This window comes from Rousettus aegyptiacus, unplaced genomic scaffold (genome assembly GCF_014176215.1).
Source record: "Rousettus aegyptiacus isolate mRouAeg1 unplaced genomic scaffold, mRouAeg1.p scaffold_m13_p_3, whole genome shotgun sequence".
Taxonomy (NCBI): domain Eukaryota; kingdom Metazoa; phylum Chordata; class Mammalia; order Chiroptera; family Pteropodidae; genus Rousettus; species Rousettus aegyptiacus.
The window spans coordinates 155,880,393-155,904,045 of NW_023416306.1; the positions used below are offsets into that span (position 1 = coordinate 155,880,393).

General features: G+C 35.7%; 1 protein-coding gene across 28 annotated transcripts in view; it reads left to right on the forward strand.

Moving 5' to 3' along the window:
- The window catches only part of NRXN3 (neurexin 3), a 1,418,420-nt gene that overhangs the window by 521,476 nt on the left and 873,291 nt on the right, over nt 1–23,653 (forward strand). The window lies entirely within an intron of this gene.

A 23,653-nucleotide genomic window follows, 5' to 3' on the forward strand; every position in this document is an offset into this window, starting at 1 on the left:
AATCCCACTACTCACAGTTAACAACTATTACTCTGTAGTTTATTTCCTTCATATATATAGATACAGATATTAATGAACTAAATGAAATGTAATTATTTCTAACAAAACTGAGTCATTCATAGCATCGTAATTTCTTTGCACTTCAGTTTTAGCATGAGTCTTCCCCATGTTAATGAATGTTCTTTGAAATCATTTTTAAATGGCTACATAATATTCCCTTGTGTGTTAACTAAGATCATAAGAATCTAATATCTAAGCTAAAAAGTTCATTTAGGCCATATCTGTGTCTGAACAAAGAGAACAGTATGATAGTTTGAGGGTTATCAAAGTTCCTTACATGTTGTACAACTCAGATATCAAAATAAATCTTAAATAATCCCATGCTATAAATATTACTGTTGTCATCATTAGTAGTTATCACATATTGATCTCTATTATCCATTACGTACATTATTTAGTCAATATAGCAACTCTCTGAAGTGGATACCGTTATCCTCACTTTATAGTTGAGGAACCCGAGAGTTAAAAATAGAGGTTAAATAGCTTGTGGTTAATGAAGCAACTAAGCTTATATTCCAACTATCTAATTCCGTCATCCTTGCTCTTAACCACTACACTGTACCCACTTAATATTATCAGTAGATTCATCTGTACCTTTCTTGAATGTATTTCTTGAATGTGTACCTCCTGGATAACATTTATAATCAATATTTTCATTCCACATCTAATGTGTATAATTCACTATGCTCGATTCTGTTGAGAAATACACAGAAACAAAAGCCATGGTACTTGCTCAAGAGCTTCTACAATTTTATTATGGGGGCAGTGTATAAATATGTACAAAGTTTAGGTTAATAAAAGACTTACACATCCATACAAGTTAATAGGACAAGAGCTATCCCGTAGTAGTACAGAAATAATTGTCAATTTGGTATTATGGTTCAGAATAATGACATGTTATTGTGGGATAAAATCACCTGGAATATTCAATAAGTGTCTCTGAGACAGAGAATAGACAACTGTTGGTTATTGTTAAACATCCTCTTTTTAAATTGAAGACATGCTCCTTCATTTTGACATTCCTGAATTTGTTAAACAAGACCATGTTTGATGCCTTTATTTTAAAATGATTCTATTTGGCCAGTTATTAGATTGCATAAACTGTTGGAGACTCGCCAAGTACCAATAATATATATGAGCCAGAATCCATTTCAGACAGTCACACACCCATACCTAAGATGACAGGCTTTGGTAAAACACAATCTGAAAATTATTTTATGGAGCATAGTCGTGCATGGTTCAAGCACATATTAATTTTTTCCAGCGTGTATAAATATAATGCTATCTTTATTTAGAGTGTGTCAGTTACCTGCTAGACCCTTCCCACATTTTAACTATGATTCTTAGACCAGTGGAGAAACCATATTTCTATCTCAGTGTTGTATGACTTCAAAGTGTTCCTTTTATCATTTTTATTCTGCCTCTGATTAAATACCTTCTTTGTGGAGATCCTTATATAACATAAAAACAGATATAATCCTTCTAATGGTCTCATAATTTTGTATAAACCCAGGCAGATAATCGTATAGGGGATGTAGGGTTTAGGGAAATTCACTGTGATAACTATGAGAAGAAATTTATAGGTCAGTGTGGCATTATATTTAATCCCTTTTCATCTTATTACATATTTGGCGCAGGATATAAAATGTGTACTGACATGAGATCTGTGCCTTAGGTATTTATTTTTCTTCGAATAATTCCTCTCTAAAACAAAATGTTGGTCTGCAGAGGTGATGAAAATACTGCCTGGTTAGTCTCGTTTGCTAGGATGTGACCTGCATCGTGAAGGACTTAGAAACATTGAACTTTCAACCTGAATGGAGTGTCTGAGATTGTTGAGTCCAGTGGGTCTCAAACTTCAGTGTGTATCAGAGTCTCCCTGCAAGGCTTAGTAAAACACAGCTTGCTGGGTCCCACCCTTAAAGTTTCTGATCTAGTAGTTCTTGGATGAGGCCTGAGAATGTAAGTTTTTACATGTTTTCAGGTGATGCTGATGTTGCTGATCTGGGAACTATACTTTGAGAACCACTGCTCTGGTTTAAGCCTTTCTTTTTATAAATGAGAAAACTGAGGACACAAGAGAGGTCATCAGTGTACATATATAAGTCAGATCCTGTCCCTTCCCTGCTAAAAGCCCTTCTGTGGTTTCCTGTTGTACTTAGAATAAAATCCCAAATCCTTATTATTTGGTCCCTGCCCATCCTTCCACACATGGTCTCCTTAGAGACTAACTGTAATTTATTTCAGTTATCAAGTGCCATGTTCTTATTTCAGCATAAAAAGCAACTAATATGGTACAGAGCAAAGAGTGAAGATTTGACTTATAGAAGCATTCAATCTCATTTTTCAATGCTTGACATTTATTTGGGGCTCTAAATATCGCTAACGGTAGCCTCATGTTTAGTGATTGATCAGTCTACACTTCCATATGATGGGTCCATCTTGATATCTCTATATATTTTATCTAGAAAAGAATTTGATCCTCATTATAATAATAGCTAACATTTATTAATCCGCTATGTGCCAGATACTGTGCCAAGTTATTTAACAAATGTTATCACATTTAATCTTCATAACGAGGGGTCTAAGGCTTAGAAGATTAAGCAACTTTTTAAATGTCACACAGCTAAGAAGAGTCAGTATTGATATTTAGACCCCAGCTTCTGGGGCTGAAATCTCCATTCTTGAATAGACAGTAAACAGTAATGCCTCACAGTTATAACCTGAAATAACTACTATGTTTATCTAAACAGCCCCAACTGGTGAAATCATGAGACCCCTTCCTGGCTGCTATTTTACTAATCATTTATCAGAAAATCAGGTGGTACATTTTGAGGGAGAAAATAGATTTAGCTTCAAAGGACCTTTACAAAGACATATGAAAAGATTAAATTGGGACCAGGCATGGCAACATTAAAACAAAGTTTAACACCTCAAAGTGTCATGTCCTTTGGCTTGATAATTGAGGAATTTATGTGAGAGTCAGTAAAAGAAAAAGCATTTGATCTACTTTACATGCTACATTTCAACTGTTTTGAGAGTGGTTTATCCTTCCTGTATTCTCAGTAATAGGAAAGTCTAATATACCAAAATTGCTTTTAAGGTAAAGTAATTCTACAGGCAGCAGCCCATGAGTGGTAAAAATAGACCCCATTTTAGTCTGAAGTTACAAAAGGACATCAGATACAGATTCCTCAGTGAAGTTAATTTTTGGCCAATATACAGTCATTGATTTGGTGAATAAATAATCTCTTTATGTCTTAAGGATTAGAAAAAAATTGGAGCAATCTTACTTTGCTCCTGAAACAAGTCTGAAATAAGAGGAGTTTTACAGAGGTAAATTCTGCCAGTGTTTTGTTCATTTGTTTCCTCTTAACAAACTACCAAAGTATCACTACTTTCTGAAATTTCACCGTTAAAATGTCTCCTTCCCGTCTTTCCTTCCTTTTTATTTGTTTTCCTCTCTTTTTTTTTCATTCAAGTATTAATTTCCTCATTCATTCTATATGTAGTTTTTCATACTTAAAATGTGCCTGGCATGTTTGTTTTAAATAATGAAACCCATTAGAACTGAAGTCCAAACATGGAACCACTGTAGTGGTGAGACCACCTGTCATGAAGACCCCTGCATAGTTCAGAAACTGAATAAATTTGGATGGAAAGCAATGCAAGCCCAATTTTATATCATTATAACATCTTTCACTCCAAAGCATAACTGTATGTGCAATTACATATACACTTCTAATTAAATTCGTAAAAAAAAAACTCCAGCAAATATAATTCAATATTAAAAAAATATACATCATATAGAAGGAGAGTTTTTCCTAGGAATATGATAATACAACAGCAGGAAATAAATTTAATATAAGCTGATAGTGAGATATTAAAGATAAAGGCGAAAAACAAAATCTTTTAAATAAATACAGGTATTTGATATAGTCTGTATATTATTAAAAATAATCTAAACAATCTTAGAGTGGAAAAGAATTTTTTACTTTGAAAATAGGAAGCTATCAAAAACCTACAGCAGATATATTTATTTTGATTAGGAACGAAGCAAGGATAACCCTCTATTACTTCTATTTATTAGGAGCTGATAGACTAGGACAAAAAAAAAAATATGTGCATAAGGATCTGGAGAAATATACTGAACTTCCCTTATTTGAGAAAGTCCATGAGAGTCTATAAGCAAACTATTAGAACTAAAAGTGATTTCAGCAAGTTTGTTGCATAGAAGATAAACATATAAACCTAATTAGCCTTTCTCTGCAATTATAATTGCCAATTAAAATAGAACAGAAAAACATCCCGTGTACAATAGCAACAAAAATATAAGGTAGCTAAGAATAAATCATAAAAGATTCAAACCTTGAAAAAAATGACAGTGTTATTGAAGATTATAGAATAAAGTCCTGAATAAATCTACATTATCTGTCATACTCATGCATGAGTAGCCTTAATAACATAAATATGACAATTCTCCCAAATTATCCTATAAATCCAATTCAATCCTATTCCATTCAAAATTTCAACAGAATTTTTTATGAAACCTGACAAGCCGATTCAATAACTCATATATAAGTTCAAGAGGCCACAATAGCCCAGAGTATTCAGGGTGGGAAGGAGGAGCATAGGGAGAATAAGAGAAAAGACTCGCCCTACCAGATATCAGGACCTAATTTATACCCAAAATAATTCAATAGTGTGGCACAGGCACATAGACCCGTGGGACAGAATAGAGCTCAGTAACTCTCAGGCAGTATGGAAAATTGATACATGGCCAGATGTTACAAATCAGTGGTTAATGAATAATCCAGTCAATAAGTGGTGCTGGGATAGTTAGTTTTCCATATGGGAAAAATAAAATTAGATTTCATCTGTACACCAAACTTCCAAATGAATTAAGAGTATATAAAAATTTAAATGTAAAGTGTCAAAAAGAGAAATATTTAGAAAAAAATAAAGGTAAATACTGCTGTGACCTATGGGTGGAAAAGATCTCTAAAAAGGAGCCAGAAGGAAAGCACAGACCATGAAGAAAGTATCGATAAATTCGATTGCAATTAAATTTAAGTCAGTGTTCAAAGAAAAACGTAAACAAAAGATAAACTTTAGATTGGGAGAAACTATTGGCAATGCATTGGTTTCATATTGTATAATGAACTCCTAGAAGTCAACAAGAGAAAGATAATCCAACAGAAAATGAATAAGAGAAATGAATCAGCAAATCTCAGTTGCCCAAACCAAAATGGACAGTAAACATAAAAAGGACATTCAGCCACACTAGCACTGTTGAGAATGCAAATGCAAACGATATTGTGATATTACTTGAAACTGCCAGATTAGCAAAAATTAATAACTCTGGTGATACAAAGTCTTGGCAAAGAGGAGGAGAAATGGGAACCCTTGTATTCTAAATAATAGGAGTGTAAATTGAGATGACCACTCTCTAATGTAACTTAGCGTTGAAGTTGAGCATAACATTTCGCCTCGCAATTGCACATTATGTAAATGCTTTACAAAAACTCTCAAAGAAGTTCACATTTAGATAGTTACTAGAATGTACATTGGAATGCTGCTTATAATGTGACCGAAAAAAAGTAGAAACAATCTAAATCAGCATGAGAGTGTATAAATAAGTCATGGTATTTTTATATACTAGACATCCATCCGGCAGTGGTACAAATGCAGTAGAGCCACATATAACGTGATGAACCCAACACCATAATCTTGAATGAAAAAAGCAAATTATAGAATTACATGTACAGAATGATACCTTTTATATAAAGTTTGTAAACATGCGGAGTAGTCCAATATATATATATATAGATTTATATATATATATATATATATATATAAAGACTATTAAAAATGCATGGATGTGATGAATATCTCAGTAAAAAAAGTAACTTCTGGGAAGAGAGGGAAGTGTGACTGTTACCCTGTAATACTTTATTTCCTCAAAAAGAATCAAACAAGTACAACAGAATGTTAGGAATTAATAAAAGCCACATCATAGGTATACAGGTATTTATTATGTTATTATTTCTACTTGGTTGAATGAAATATTTCAAAGTTGAATAAAGAACCATGCAGCCTTTCTGAGATGGTGCCAAGTTCTCAGCCAGGTTTATTCACAAAGTTCCTGCACTTTCTGCTCTCAATGGGACTGATTAAAATTATGTATGACCACACAGAATAAGTATTCAGGTTCTGAGAAAATGTCAACCTTGTGAATGTTAAATTCTGAAATATCAAATGTCAGCTATAGGCATATAAAACCAACTAAGGACTTAAAGAATAACAATGAAAACAAAATAAAAGCTCTTTGATAAAGAGTTCAGAAGAGTATATAATCTCTTCTCCCCCTCTAGAATCAGACCCCAGAGATTGGCATTAGCCTTCCTGAGGTATAATTTGTCTATATAAGGAACTGCCAGTCCAAGCCCCACACCACGTACTATAAAACAAAAGGAAACTGGCTCATGCAAAGGAAAAACCACAAAATGGTTTCACCTTCCCACATAACTTCCTTCAGCTCCCCAAACAGCTTTCCATCCCTGACCTTCTCGTTGGAAACCTCTCCTTGAGCAGTTACACACAGCTCTGCAAATGTTAGAGTGACATTTGGACTGGGCTTGCGTGATCAGCTCTCCCGCTCGTCTGGGCTCCCCCAGGGGCCTGCCAAGCTCCAGCACGGCAGTATTAGCCTTGCAGGCCTCACCTCCCAGAGCTAGCAATAACATTTACCAGCTACAGTTTTTTCCATCTTCAAATATTTCCTCTGGCCCACGTGACGGTGATCCAGCTCCTCCATAGACTGGAACCTAAAGAGAATGGTTTAGAGAGAGGAGAGCCCTCCTTTAAGAAGTTTTAACATTTACCTTTCATTAAATATTTTACTTGTGTTTTTAATTGGGCTTCCCTCTCAGGATTCTGATATGTTTAGGAAATATTAATTATTAAAATTGCACATCTGTAGAGGAGGGGCCACCTTTGATTATTCTCATGTCAGTGGAAACTGAAAAAAATGGCTCTGGTTGATGAGGAATGGGATGCTTACTGAAATCCTCGAGAATCCAGAGTTGGCCAGGAAATTGTATAATTATTAATCATAACTGTAGGAAACAATTTGGAAGCCTACCTATGCTTAATATATGCCCAGAACTGGGTTAGTCAAAACTTAAAGGAGTCTCTTTTGTTCATAGTATCTTCACTGCCTCAGTGAATTGATGAAGATGAATTGACTATTTCTCTAGCCTAATGGGTCACATGCTAATATTATCCTTATTTTATTAATGAGGAAACTGAGGATCAGAGAGGTTAAGTAACTTGTTCAGTTACAAAGCTAGCATATGTCAGGCCTCAAATACAGCCTGAGAACCTAATTGTTCTGGTATAATCAGTACTTGCAGAGGCACGTATAGTTCAGAAATGTGATGATAACCATTGGCAGGCAGAGTTAAAAAATGAATAAGAACAAAATAGAATTCTAGTTGATAAATAAAGAAGGAAAAGAGGGCAGGAAAGAATCACCATTAGGCAAACACCACATTAAGAAATGTTGCAGATAAGATCCACCAATGGATGTTAAAATTAGCAGGTGGAAGTTTGAGGAGAAACTCTATTTGCATAGGATAAATTATCTTCCCCAAGATACATATCAAGTAAAAAGAAAAAGACAGTTCTTTAACAATGAAAAGACCTGGGAGATACCAACTTAGAGAATTATCAAGAAAACATCACTGGTAACAAGACATGTCAATATCATGAACCCTTTGATATAATCCAATGAGAAGGTCACAATGCCACTTTTATGATAGTTTTGCCAGAAATGCATAACCTCACTGGAAAAACCAACCCCGAGGGTATTTGATAAAATATCTGACCAGTATTCTTTAAAAGGACATGAAAGACATAAAGAACTATTCGATTAGAGACGATGAAGGAGAAATAATAACTAATGCAATGTGAGATCCTGGGATAGACAAGAACATTAGTGAAAAAAAGTCATAGCTGTTGAATAAGATCTGAAGTTTATTTAAAATGTTATGCCAATGTTCATTCCCTATTTTTCACAGTCATACTATGGTTATGTAAAATGTTTGCTTTAGGGAAGTAGGGGGAGAGGTGTGAGAATGCACAGATATTTTTGCAACTTTTCTGTAAGTATGTAAGCTTGAAATAAAAAGTTTAAAACAACAATCAAAACAAAATGAAACAAAAAAAATGAACATATTTGCCTTCAGCTTTGCTTGCAGCATTGAGAGAAATAAACATATAAACTAAAATGAAATGAGCACAAAAACAGTCTTGTAGGCGCTGCCTGTAATTTACGTATACACCAGATAGAACGGGGCCACAGTGAAGGAGCGGTCAGTCTTACCTAGAAAAGGGAGTACAGCTGTCCTGAGGCTTTGCAGAGAAGGTGATGCTTTATCTTCCATCTGTTCTATTGAGCACCTACTATGGGCCAAGCAGGCATTCTTCTAGAAAATAGCTATATAGCCATAAACGAAAAAGAAGAAGCACCTGCCTTTATAGAGCTTGTATTCTAGAGGAGGGGACAGATAAACACATGGACAAGAAATATTAGGTATTTTAAGTGCTATGATGAAAAATAAGTAAGCCGATGTGGCAGAATATAGCTGGGGAGAGGGATGGTTAGACAGGGTGGTTGAGGAATACTTCTCTGAGAAGACGATTGTTAAGTCATCTGGGCCAGGGCCTGAATGGGAAGGAACCAGCCATGCAAAAAGATCAGGGAACAGGTAATTCCATGCTGAAGAACAGATTGGCTGATGCCCAAATGTAAGAACAAACTGGTGTCTTTGTATTCAAGGAAACAAAAGGAAGCCAGGGTGCTCAGGTGTAATGGACAAGGAGAGAACAGTGGGATGAGCTATAGAAGCAGAGTGACCAGGCGGCTTTAAGTTTAAACTAGCACACTTCTGAATGAAAGATGGTGCAATTAATTACACCAGGACAATAAACGTGAAATGGAAGTTTCTGGGCCCGGCCCAGACAGATAAATACTCTATAGAGAGGAAACAAATCATATAGGACTTTGTAAGTCAGGCAGGGAGTATAAACGTACTCTAAGTTCATCAGGAAGGCATGGGAAGTTGTAGCAGGGGAAGGAAGTGATCGCTCTGGCTGCCATGTGGAGAATAGACTTGAGAGCAAAGACTGACATTAGGGAGGAATAATTAGAAGTCTAGCTAGAAGACAGAGGTTGGGGCTTTAGCTAAGGGAGTAGACATGGAAAAGGAGAAAAGTGCTAGATTCACTCAATTTTGAGGGCAGAGCCAAGCAGCCTTGCTTACTCTTGGTAGATAGGCCAGTGTTTGCCAGCTGGATAAGGAGTGTGGAAGATTCCATAAAAAAGGGAGCTGCAGGAGCGTAGTCCTGCAGGCAGAGTATAGTCTCACAGCCAATAGTGTGTTGGATGGCAAAAGTGAAGAGGCACAGTGGGGACAGGCAGTCGGGCTGGAGATGTGACCTGGGGCCAGACTGAGATTTAGAATTCAGTGCTCAGTAGCAGGTACTGTGGTACCACTGAAAGTACTTGACTTGAAAGTGACATGACATGATTTGTTTCTTGCCCAATAGGAAAATAAAAAGATTAAAAAAAAAAAACCCTGAAAACAGATGGAGATTTCTTCTGATAGCTAGAAAAATAAACAAGAAACCAGAAATATTTTGAGGGTAGTATAATAAGGTGAGGGTTTTTTATTTTTACTAGAAACTGTCTACCCGTTCATCGAACACACCCTTGATTGTCTCATGGTTTATAGTGTAATTAAGTGTTGACTCAGGGACTGCTGAACAGGGTCACTGAGTCATAAAGAAGCTCCACGAGGAAACGTTAGAGACAAATTAATGTCATGCACCATATACCTTACTTCTTCTGTTCCAGTGCTATTCTTGGCCCACTCATTTCTAAGTTTTAGCAAAATCTTTCAGACTGGTGTGCCTCACATGCAATTTTGGCAAGCGAAGCTTAGTGGCGGAGCCAGATAATGTGTTCCCTGTGGACTTCTAAACTCATCAGCTGTGGGCTGGTAATATAATTTACAACACACTTTTCCAGCCCTTTAAAACAACTTTCTGTTTGCAGGGGAATGGGGCCCTGACAAGAAGAAGTGTTTATAGCTTAATTTTAGCAGTGTTCTCCATTGTTGCTGCAGTAGCAGCCAGTGTATGATGCATCCTTGTCATCTGCCAGACAGTTACAACTTTTTTTTTCTTCGTATTTGGCAAGCTAAGCACAACATTGGGCTTTGCTTAATACCTACACCAGGATCCTATTACCTTAGGGAGTGGTAGCTGTAGCTTGTGCCACCATCTTTTGATACAAAAGATGAGACATATTTGTTGGGTACTCCACAGCTGTGGCTTATACTTTGATTAAATTATCTGATGACTTACTCTGCCAGATAAAATTCTAGTAAAATTTTATTGATAGAAGGTTTAAGGATGGGGAAATCTGAGCTATGTCACCCATGTATATGCAGTCAAATGATTATCTTCCTGTTGACTATATTTTTCTCCCTGTATATTAGAATAGCTGCTTTCTACTTATATTATTAGGTCAACAGGGTTAATCCCAGTCAGCTATTTCCCCAGGTGACTGTAGCTAAATTTAAAGCTCTACAAAGTAGGAACCTTGTTTTTTCCATTTCTAGATCCCAAGTCTACAACAATATCTAAAAACACAATCAGTACTAAAACACTGTGTTGAATAAATAAGTCCCACTATTGACATAGTAAATCTGTCCTAATGATTTGGAAATGGATACCCCAAATGATGTAGTCTCCCAAGAAGAGCATGATGCTCTACTGAGCGTTGGTCAGAAGGTCAGTGAAATGATGTGTCAGCCCAAAACCTTGCATAGGATCCAGTGTTATTTCCGATAACATTCTAAGAGTTATAAAACAACGTAGAATTCAGTTCTAGGATTAGTTTATTTACCTGGTGACTTTAGATTCTGCTGTGCACAAATATGGAGTTGTGAGATTTCCCTCTATCCTCATGTTACTCTTAGTTATATCTACTAGGAGATGTCTTTTAATTCATGTCTTTTTTGCATTGGATGCAGTGTCTGGCACTATCACAGTTCTTTTGTATTTGCATTCCATAGATAACTCTGCTTAAGGGATGTTGGATACACACACACACACACACACACATATACACATAGGCATACATACATATAAATGTATATTAATATATGCATGTATCAACAATATTGTGCCTCAGTAGATTTTTAAGTATTACATGTGTGCGTGAGTCATCTGTTTCAGAACATTGATGATTTTATACAACCTGATTTTGGAAGAAGGATCCAAATAGAAAAAAAGGGGAGATCTTCAATATCTCCGTAAGAAAAAAATCAAGGCTTTCATTATATCATAATATTATTGTATTTTAATATTACCTCAGCTTCCTCCATTATGAAATAAAAGGTTAGAATGCAGGTAAATTTTAAGTTTCTAACTCTAAATTTCTAAGCAATTCAGAGACAGAGATAGTAATCTCATAATTTCTCTGCCTTTTTTTTTTTTTTGAGAAAATGATGAGCTGATTCTACTTCTATCAGTTAATCAGACTTTTAGAAATTTCTTCATTGGTTTGATTTTTCTAGAAAATTGGTTTTTTATTCCTAGAAAATTTGATTTTGGTTAACATTGAAATAATGGCCCAGTCTCTGTGTGTGAAAAATATGCATATGACTGAGGTTTTTTGAGCCAGTGCATTGTGGAACAGTTGACATGTAGAGAGTGTACTCTCATCCGCTGCCCTAGAGACTGTTTTTTTGGTCTGGCCTTAGACAGTTCTGATAGTCACATTCCAATGAGCACAGCTGTGTGCAGAACAGTTCTCTGAGCCCTCACCTCAATCATATGGCAATTGACCTTCCCCTTGCTCCATCAGGCTTAGGGCTAGTAATGGGTGGTCTCCTTTTAATAGTTCTGAATACTGCATTAGCCCTGGAGGGTTCACTATCCCCTACTTCTACCTTTGTAAGTATTACCTTTGTTAACCCTTCATCAAATGGCACAATTCGAATGGGCTATTTGTTTTCCATTAGTATCTTGGCTGATTCAGTGTTATTATTACACATGCTGTGGATGGGAAAACTGAGGTCCAGGAATGTTTCACAGTTAAAAAACTGGCAGATCTAAGATTCCATCCAAATTTTCTAAATCCAAGCTTATACCCTTAGTGACAGAACACTTAGCAATTATTATTATGAATAGAAATCTGACCCATGTGTGTAATTACAGCTCTGTACAATAGAGTTTTCTTGAATTGACTTAAAGAGTCAGAGAAATTCTCAAGAACATACCACTGTCATTTATACCTGTTTTGAAATTTCATAACATGTTTATAAAATAAGGCAATGGCAATAGTATCTGGAAGAATATTGGATAAGATTGCATCTGGCCTCTCACCACATCATTCTGCCTTCCCCGTGTCACCAGAGGTAGCCTAAAAGCTCGATCATATCATTTTCTGGCAGAAAACCCTCTATGTTGACCAATATCCAAATTACTTAACTGTGCTTATTAGGTCTTTTATAATGGCCCATCTATATGTCCCCTTAGTCTTAAATTTTACCACTCCTATGCATATGCTATAACCCATATAAAACTACCTAAGTAGTTTTCAGCACGGAGGTGGATATTTTTCCCGCAAGAGGCCTTTGGCAATGTCTGGAGACATTTTTGGTTGTCATGACTAAAGGGACTGCACCTGGCACCCAGTGGGTGGAGGCCAGGGATGCTGCTAAACATCCTGCAATGCACAAGGCGGCTGCCACAGCAGAAAGTTGTCTGATTCAGAAAGACACTCTATTTTGCCTTAGGCATTGTGAACTCCACTTGATCCTTGAATTTGCAGCATTGTAACTACCATTTACCAGATGCTGTGCCAAGCACCATGCTAATAATACATGATGTCATTCCATGTCCTTATCAACTCTGTGCCTGTATGTGTCCTCTTCCCTCAGCTGGAATGCCTTCCCACTCCTCTCTAGTTCACTCTTTCTCATTTTTGAAGCTCAGGTTACATAACCCCTCCCTAACAACTTTAAGAAAAGGTATAGAAGCCTGAGCTGAATTCCTACCGTACTTTGTTCATTCTTCTATACAGCAATTTATCTATTCACATCAATAACTCCAACTTGCTGTAAGCTTATTAAGGACAGCAACCATGTCATTCTTGCTTCTTCCCTCCCACCCCTCCCCCATTTCAGCACTGTGTCTGGCACATATTAGGTATCAGTCATTGAATGAATGGGAAATATTTCTGCAAGGAGTGGAAAAATGTCTTCTGAAGAATTGTGTTATGTTTAATTTTTGAAAATTAAGTCACATTTTGAATTCAGTAGGGAAAATTGCTATTTAAGAAAAAGCTGCATGAATTCTTTGGTCAAATGAACGTTTTTTAAAAAATTATACATTTAATAAACCAGGGTTTCTGTATCCCTGGTGTGTTAGTTTCTTTTTCTATCCTTTTTCTTTTTTTAAATACTAAATAATTTTTAAAAGTACATACCTTCTCTTCTTAAAGTGAGAAATATATGTTTTGTTTGTTTCTGTTTTTGTTGTTTTTTTACAATGGCTTTAGAGTGGTCTAATTTGGAATAAGAAGCCAGTATGATGGTATGTAATAGCAGCGTTATGTTGAGAATGTGAAAGATTAGTTCTTCTAAGCCTTATCTACAAGGCGGAGGATATCACCTCACATCAGTTTAGTTGGTTCCTGGAACTATTGGCTGCTTTTGGGTTTGTTCGGAACTAGAGGTTTATGTTGTTACTCCTGCTGCAGAATAGAGATTTAGAACCTGGCAGCCATTACTACATGGACTGCACACTGTTTAAGATCAGCCCATTTTGGGAGAGGAGGCAGTCCGTGTATTTTGGAAACTTTGTCAGAATAAAACAGCCTTAAGGGTGTGCGAGACCAGTAGCTGCATGAGCAGAAGGATCAGTGCACAATAAGAACTAGCAAAGTCCACTACAGAAAGCACATTGCTCATTGCTCAAGATGTTGTATTGATGTCACTGGACACCCTGTGTTTGTTTGCAATATCACATCAATTGTGTTGTCTAGTAACTTTGTTTTACCCCTTTCTTCTCATTGCCTACCAATCTGGCTTTCTTCTTTAAGACTATATGAGATGTAAATGGTGTCACTCCTTGTACGTGTAGGCAAGAAGAACCTCTGTACTGTCTCCTACAGTCAGTTTTCCCTATAGTTTTTACTTCTCTTCTCGATTAGGACTTCATCACATCTAATACAACATGTGCTTATAGTAAGATTAAAGGATTCTCAAGTTTTGGTTGTTTTCTGTTTCTTTGGTGTTAGATGTAATAATTTGATTGTGAAAAGCAGTGGGAAGATGGTAGGGAAAAATTGCCTCTTTCAAGTTAAACAACAACAAAAAAGAGTATATTCGCCAAATAATCATTGACCTTCAACTCAACATCACAAATCTCACAAAATAAGGGCAAGACAGGTGATTCTTAAGCCAACCCAAGAGGAATGACCAAATATGCTAAGTCTACCTATGTTCTTAAGGTATAGTACTGTCTAGTTGATAAAAATACTGAGAATTATTCCTAATACTATTATAGAGGGAAATAGACTAAGTAGATGTTCTTATCCTGTCTTACTTTTTAATGAAACATAGTAGAAATGGCTATGGGAGGGAAATACGTGTAACAGAAACTGGCAATGGGACTAACAATCAAAGAGAAGTTACCAGGGCTAAATAGATCGGAAGACATAATGTGTCCTCCTCCATTGCTTTACGATGCACTCCTTAACCAAGCGGGGTGACTTCTGATATAGAGCATTTAACAAGACTTCAGACGTGAGAACATAGTCTTGGTAGCTAAAAGAAGGTCATACAGAGTCTTGAGTGAGCTCTTTATCTCTCCCCTTATTTCCTTTCCGTAATTCACCATCTATCAAGCTATAGAAAAAAATGCATAAAATTAAAAATATGATACCATTAAAAACTGCTTGACTCTAGGAATCAGTAAGTCACTGAACCATCATTATGAACAGTTAGAAACTCTGAACAGAGCCACCTGAGTATGAGCAAGAAAGTCATTGACATGACAATGCAAATACAAAACAGCAGAAAAATAAAAAATAAAGAGATATGGCTTAGTCAAAGAATTTTCTCTAGAAGAAAATAAAGACAAGGACAGAAAACTTTCCCATGAACTATATTCTGTAGCTCATTTGAATTATAGAAAGAAATTTTAATGCCACAAGAATTCAAAGAAACCATTAAAACTAATTGAGTGAAAAGAAAAGGGAGATTGTAGAGGGAAGGAAAAATATGAGAGCCAAAATAATGTGATCACGTAACTAATTTCAAATGATTAGTAACAATGGGGCGGGTGCAGGGAAAATATAGCTCAAACATCATAGTGAATGACGATGAAAAAGTCAAAGAGACTAAACGCATCATAGAGAAACTAAGAGCTATGGATGAAAGACAGGATATTGGATCCCTGAAATAGAAAAACAGCACTTTAACAAAGAAATCGTCCAGAGGTATCAAACCATAAATTTTTCTTGCTGCAAAGAAGTGATTCTGACTCTGAAATTCAAAATAGCACATTGAGTTCTAAGACAATTGATATAGCATGCTCAGCAACAAGATCTGTGTTGATTATGTCACTGGACTTCAAGGGATAAAATAACATTTTTCAGGCATGTGGACAAAATTTACATTGTTTACCATCTTTTAGAGATTACTGGCATTGTACAGTCTCAAGTACAATAAAGTAGTGTCTATAACATCTGTCTGAAATAAGGTGTGACTTTAAGAATTATATAACCATGACATAATCCAAATATAAAGAGCACAGATATTCATAAACATGAACAAATTTTTGTAATATAACAGTAGTACTTTTTAAAAAGGTATTACCATAAAAATCAAGCATTTAAAGATGAAATAAAATTACTCAGAAATAGAGAAAGTATGATAAAAGATTTGGTGAGAATGATGACCACATTTAAATGTACAATAAACTCATGATGATTATACACATTATGAATACAGAACAAAGCGTATACCCATGTCAGAGATCTCCAGAACCACCATCAATCTGGATAATTCTCTGGGTGGACTCACAGAACCCAGAAGCTGTTCCATTCATGATTATGGTTTAATACAGCAAATGTAACTAAGTAAAATCAGAGTAGGGAAAAGGCACATGGGGAAGTGTGGAGAAAACAAGGCCCAAAATTAAAAGAGGCCTCTCCCAGTTGGAGTCAACAGGATGTACTTAAATTCTCCAGCAATCATGTGTGACAAGACAAGCAAAGTGTTGCCAACCAGGGAAGCTCCTTAAACTTGGAGTCTAGGGACTTTATTGAGGGTCAGTCAGATAGATGTACAGTGCTTATGTGACTGATTTCAGTTACCAATGCTCCAGAGTCCCAGAGGGAAAGCAGGTAGTCACTGTAAATCACACTGTTTGTATGAATTATCTAAACCAAATGGTACAATGTGGCTCTAAACTTTACACTTGTAAAGGACTCTTACTAGTCAGAACATTTTAAGAGCTCAATTACCACGAGCTAGTGAAGGGCCAGTTATGAAAATAGACCTGTCTTTGGAATGTACAAAGTTCAAATAACCCTGGTCTTTTAAGTTAACCCATTCCTTTACAATATGTAATAAAAATAACAAAATTAACAACAAAAATTTAGTGATGAAAGAGAAAATAGGAAAGAATAGTGTCTCACTTTTTATAAGAAGAAGTTTTTACTGGCTAAATTTGAAGTATAGAGTTCAAAATATGACACCAATCTTTTCACATTTTTAATATCTTATAAATTTGAGTGAGTTCTTTTAGGAGAATACTTCTCTTAAAATTTTTATTTGAAATTTGAATTTTTTCTTATGTTAACTTCATGTAAAATTAAAGTTAACTTTAATTAAAATAACAAATTTTTCCCACTTTTTAAAGTGTTACTATTTATGTATCCTTTTTTGCATATATGCTTAGAAAAATACCTGGAATTATGCTGCCCTAATGTTAATGATGGTTAGTTTTTGATAGTGTAATGTGGAATAGTTTACATTTTTTATTTATGCATACGTCTACATCTCTTCAATTTTTAAATAGTGAATGAACACTATTTAAAAAAGATAGTGATTTTTTTTTTTCTTTTGAAAAGGGGAAGGAGAATGGAAGACAGGAAATCCCGACTCTGAGACCAGTTTAACATGGGAATAGTGCTCTTATTTTGAAAGAAGCACAAGCATTGTGTGGATAAAGGAAATACATAGAAATAAAGTAAATACTATCATTTTCTTCTCCCCTGGATTATTTCTCTTTAACACAAGAATTTCAAAGAAAACTTTTTTCGCACTAACTTCTATCCCGTCACTCAATATCTCAATGTCACCCTCTTCCTTTATTTGGAGGGGTTTCTGAATTGCTGTAGGAATATAGTTTTTCCCTTTCTTTGGCCAGGAGATGGGAATGTAGAGGAAGGGTAATTGATCATTGAGGCTGAAGAACAATTATGGAATAGGCAAATAATTGGACAATAAGAAACATCAATGCTGAAGCATGTTTTTAAATGTTACAATGATTAAATAATATTATTTGTACTTCTTTAGAAACAGAAATGGGCTTACTATGACAAATACAAATATATGTCACTTTTCCAAAAAAAAGGAAAATTTTATGGAGAAAGGTATGTGAGACATTTGTAACAGTCAAAATAGGGAAGTCTGGAATGGCTGGGTGAGGAATTTAGCAGACCCTCTCCCCAGTGACACAACTATTTAACTCGTGAAAATTCTTAAAACATACAACCATTTAAAATTTCTGAAAATTGTTCTAAGAGATTTACTGAATTTCACTAAGAAAAGTGAGAGCCGTATCATTTAAACTACAATCTTTTTCCATCTCCTATGCCACTCCTGCTCCTTGTAATGGAAGCTTTATTTCAGGTAAATATGGCCAAAAGGCAGGAGACCTCTCTCCTGTCACTTAGGGATAGGGCTACAGTTTCCCCTCAAATGGGGCTGGTAGCTAGTAGTTATCAACTCAGCCCAGTTCCATGTTGCCAAAACATTATTCTCAGTAGACAGAGTCAAAAATAGGGCTAGCTTCTCCCATCCAGTCCCCATTTATAGGGCAGAAGCTCTATCCCAGGTATGGCATGTCAAAAATGTTAATGCTTTAATTATCACTGTCCAGGCTTACTCATACATTCCATGATGGGCGGGGGTGGGGGTGGCAAACTGGAAAGACCAGAGTCCACCGTCTTTCCCCAGTGTCCACTCATAAAATGGGAGTACCACTCAGGGAGAAGAAGTCACTGTTTTTGCACCAAGCTAGAGTGCAGTGGCACAGTGATTCTGCCCAGGGGTAGATGCAGACTGTCAGGATGGAGAACTGTACAACTCCGCCTGAGGTGACTATTTGGAACAGAGTTTAGAAAAGTTCATGGCTAAAGGGCTTTTGTACGCAGCAGAGATCTTGGTGACTAGCAATTCTGAGGTGGCGGGTAGTTCTGTGATACCAGTAGCAATAAATAAAATGTCAAATTAACCAGAAGTTTAAGAGAGAAAAATCAGGGATAGAGAAAGCCATGAAGGGCCATTCTGGGATCACGCTCATCCCCAGGGGTCTAGATGGTGGTGCACATTTACTGGGCTACACTCGGGACTAGTTAGAATAGGACATGGGACAGATTTGAAAGCATTCCAAGCTGCACGCACATCTGTCAGCAAGGAAAAGAGCTGTATTGGCTCAAGGGGCTTAAGTTAACCTTTTAACAAACACTGACTGAGCAATGAACTACTTTTATTCAGAACATATTCCTAGGAAACCAAGCTTAAAAAATATAACCATTCATCCTTGGTGTTCTGGAAGATTGCATACTCTCAAGGCTGCACCTGCTCAGGAAAGACAAGAGGGCATCTTCCAAGCACTAGTTCCTGGCTGAACATAAGACAAAATTTTAAACTCTCTGAACTGTGAAAGCAGTCTCCTCGTCACACATATCCAATGGATAAAGGGTAAAAATGAACTCACTAAGGGGACTTAAGTATAATATTTGATTACTAAGTGGTTGATACTGGCCCAGGGATAACACCTAGGAAGGCAGACTAATAGGTAAAAACAGGGGAAAACATCTGATCAGGGACAGCAGAGCCTTCACACTGCCAGGAAAATACAGGTCACAGAATTAGTTCAGCCAAGTTATTAGACAGATAAACAAATGGAAAAACAACCAACAATAGTAGCCCTGGTGATGCTTTTGATGGGGGTACTACTCAGAATGCTACACTCTGTTATCTAAAATGTCTGGTTTTCAACAAAATTGTGAAACATGCAAAGAAGCAGGAAAGTATGATGTGTACACAGGAATAAATACAGGCAATAGAAAATGCTTTTGAGAAATCCCAGTTGTTGGACTTAAAGATGACACAGAAGCAATTATTAATATATTAAAATAATTAAAGGAACTATGTGTAAAGAATTAAAGGAAATAAGATAATGATTTGTCAAATAGAGGTAAAAATGACACACACGCACATACATATACATATATATTTTAACTCCAAAATCTCCATTTGGATATTATATGTAAATTTTGGAGTTGAAAAGTATAATAACCTAAACAAGGGGATCAAGAATAGATTCGAGTTGGCAGAAAGAAGAATCTACAAACTCGAAGTTAGATCAATTGAGATTATACAATCTGAATATGAGAAAGAGAAATGGAGGAAGATAAATGAACAGAGTGCCCAAGAATTGTGAAACACCATTAAATGTACCAGCACATGTATGATGGGAATACTGGAAGGAATGGAGAGAAAGGAACAGAAAAATATTGAAAGAATTAATAATTGAAAATTTGCCAAATTTGATGAAAACCTCTAATCTATACATTAGTGAACTCTAAGGATAAATATAAAGAGATTCACATCTAGGCTCATCATAATACAAATGTTGAAAGCCAAAGACAAGAAAATCCTGAAAGCAGCAAGAGAAAAATAATTCATCATATATAAAAGCATAAAAATAAGATTAACAGCTGATGTCTCTTCAGGAACAATGGAGGCCAAAGGCAGTGAGACAACAATCAAACTGCTGAAAGAAATGTAACTGTCAACCAAGAATCCTATATCCAATAAAGCTATCTTCCAAAAATGAAGGTGAAATAAAGAGATTCACAGAGAAACACAAACATAGAACTGATTGCTAGGATTGACCTATAAGAACTATTAAACTAAGTTCTTCAAATTGAAAGGAAGTGACAACAAACAGTAATTTGAATCTACATGAAAATACAAAGAGCCCCAGTAGGTAATTTTATGTAGGTAAAGATAAAAGATAGTGTAATTACACATTTCTTTTTCCTCTCAACTAATTGCAGAAAATGATATCTATAAAATTGTATTGTTGGACTATAACAGATAGAATTGTGATATATCTGACAATAAAACACAAAAGATTGAAGTAATATTGGAGAAAGGAAATGACACCAGATGGTAACTCAAATCCACAAAAAGAAATGGAGACAGCAATGGTAAATAATAAACTTAATTAAAAAAATTCTATGTGTTTGAGTTTTTTCTTCTCCTGGCTTCTTAGGAAGACACATTTTATAGCGCAGTCCTTATAACAATGCATTGTCGAGTTTGTAACATGTATACACATAATGTGAATAACAATAATGACAAAAAAAGAAGATAGGGAAGAGCTATCTAAAAGTTTCTGTATCTTACTGAAATTAAGTTAGTATAAATATAAGACAGAGTCTGATAAATTAAAATGTATATTGTAAGCCCTGGTGTAACCACTAAGAAAGTAGCCCAAATGTGAGTCAGTAAAAGAATTAAAATGTTAGGAAATATTCATGCAAGATAAAAGAGAGTTGTGAAAGAGGAAAGGAGGAACCAAACAAAACTATATAACAGCAATTGTGTGGGTATTCCAATATTCAATATTCAGTAATCTAGTAGACTTTAGATTAAATAACTTTCCTTTTTTAGACTAATTTTTTCCCTCAAATTAGTATTATATTCATGATACTCCTTATTTTTTAAATCTTTTAAGCAAATTAAGATAAATCTTGGAAAAGATTTTGTTTGTGCTGATTCCTGTATCTAATTTTCTGCTTCATCACTTTCCCCTTAAGAATATTAGGTTAATAATAGAAAACGCTGACAGAGATACACACAAATGTACACATTGAGATACATGCTTTATTTTGCACCATTAGCTATTTAACTACATAACTCACCTGATAGTTATTCTCTGATACTGCCAACATTGACAGAAAGATATATTCATTTATACACATGTGTAAAGTGGCCATTAATTTTGGAATGTATTTAAATTTAGTGCATCAAAATAATCATTTAATGGCTCAATGAATATCCTAATATTTCTTTAAAAAGGAGTGCACATATGCGTGAGTGTGTATAGTAGAAGGTACGTAGTAATGATTAATGGTGTTCATAATTACAGAAATACTAAGAGCATTGTGCATGTTTGTGTATAACAATGTATTAGAAATATATGTATGGCCTATGTTAAATAGCTTTATATGTTCATATATAGTATAGAATTTTAATGACATTTATGTATTTGTGTACATGCACATGTAAATATACACAGGAACACCACACTCTACCATGCACACATATATATACACATAAGAACAATATACTCTACCATGAAACATTATAGATGTGTTTGGGGTTCTTAAGAAAGATGGGTGTGCTCTTGGCACAGTTGTCTGACAATTTGGTGGAATGGTTTAGGTATATAACTATGAGAATCAGACTGCCTGCGTTCAACTCTCAGCTCTGCCATTTGTTAGCCTTGTGACCTGGTATCTATCAAATATAATAATGTCTTCTTCATAATGTCCTTGTGAGGACTAAATGTCTTCTTTATGTAAAGTCCTAGACAACAACAGGCAGTAAGTGCTCAATAAATTTTAGCTATTGTTATTGATCTTGTGATTCTGCTCTTTCAGGAGATAAAAGTTTTTTTTTTTTTTCCCACATCTGGAGCATGTGTTAAGTTTAGATTATGTTTCTCATCTAAGAGCTTCATAATAGGGCTTTTATTGTGATGGTATCTGCAACTGTCACACCTTTATCTGTGATCCTCTTGGAGTTTGCAAATTGCAATGTACAGCTTTTAGCACATCATGAGTATTACCCAGGTGATGGCTGTTTCCCAGGAATAATCAGGTGGATTTATTTTGCTTTTCACAGACTTTTGTGTATTATGTAAATATGGTGGGGGCATGATGATGACACAGACTGTTTTGAGAATCTTTCACGTGGTCTGCCTGGTCTCTCCCTCTTCCAATTCCATTTACATATAAGAGCAGAAGATGTTGGTCTCTTTTGTTCACTGTTATGGGCCGAACACCCAGAAGAGCACCTGCTACACAGTATCACAACTGAATGCATCATAGTAGCTCATAATCTAAACCATCCACTTGATTTCCCATGTCTACAAGTCCACTGATTTTATGCCAGTCTCAAGTTACATTTATAACTACTTATCAAAATATACTAGATGCTTCTGTTAAGTTGAATAGCTGTCATCTGAACATCCTCCTTCTTTCTTTCCTTTATGTGTATAGAGGTGCTATTTCATCTACTTATCAAATCTATACATCCCTTCTTTGATTACAGATCCCACCAGTCTACCAAGACCAGCTTAAATTCTACCCATCCCCTCACCTGAATGCCTCTATCTTTCTTGACATATCTTTCTCATCTCATTTAATTATTTTTGTTTCTAGTACAATTTAATTTTGCATGCCATGTCTCTCTTCAGAACAAGGACCTTGCTCTTATACTTTTGCACCCTCCATAGTCCATAAAGGTAGGTAACAACTATTTGGCAACAGAAAATATTTAACGAGGAACCACCAATGCCAGATACCGAGCCCAGTTTCATAGAATGTGAATGATATTTTCTTCCTGTGTTCTCTAAAAATATTTGCTAAATGACCAATTAAACAAATTCACATTTTGAGCAGCATACTGTTACAGAACAGGCTCTGGACTTGGCATTGAGTATATTGGGTTAAATCCAGTTTCTGTAACTTTGGGGTGATAACCTACCCCTTGAAGAGCCTTGGTTTTCTGTTTGAAAGCAAGAATAATAGACCCACGTTGTAGCATTAAATGAGATAAAATATTGGGAGATTGGGGTACTTGTAACCAAAGTGCTTGGATGGGAGAAGATATCAAATATGAGTTTGTTTCTTCCTCTAGAAGTGCTAGAATAAAAGAAAAATGACTGATTCTCATGGGTGTCATTAGCTTTTTTAGTTGTAGCTCCAAATCTGTCGATCTTCTTTGAATGGGGCAAGCAAACTCTTACGGTACCTGGCCACTATTACTTAGGCCAGGCTGTGCCCGCTGCTCCTGTCTCCTTCTAGAAGCTCTCTGGTAAAATGCTATTTGTTGGCTGTGGTGGTTATAAACTGCTTTTCTCCTCCTGTCTTTCATAAAATACTTACAGGATTCTATTTTGATTTAATGTGATTTCATTT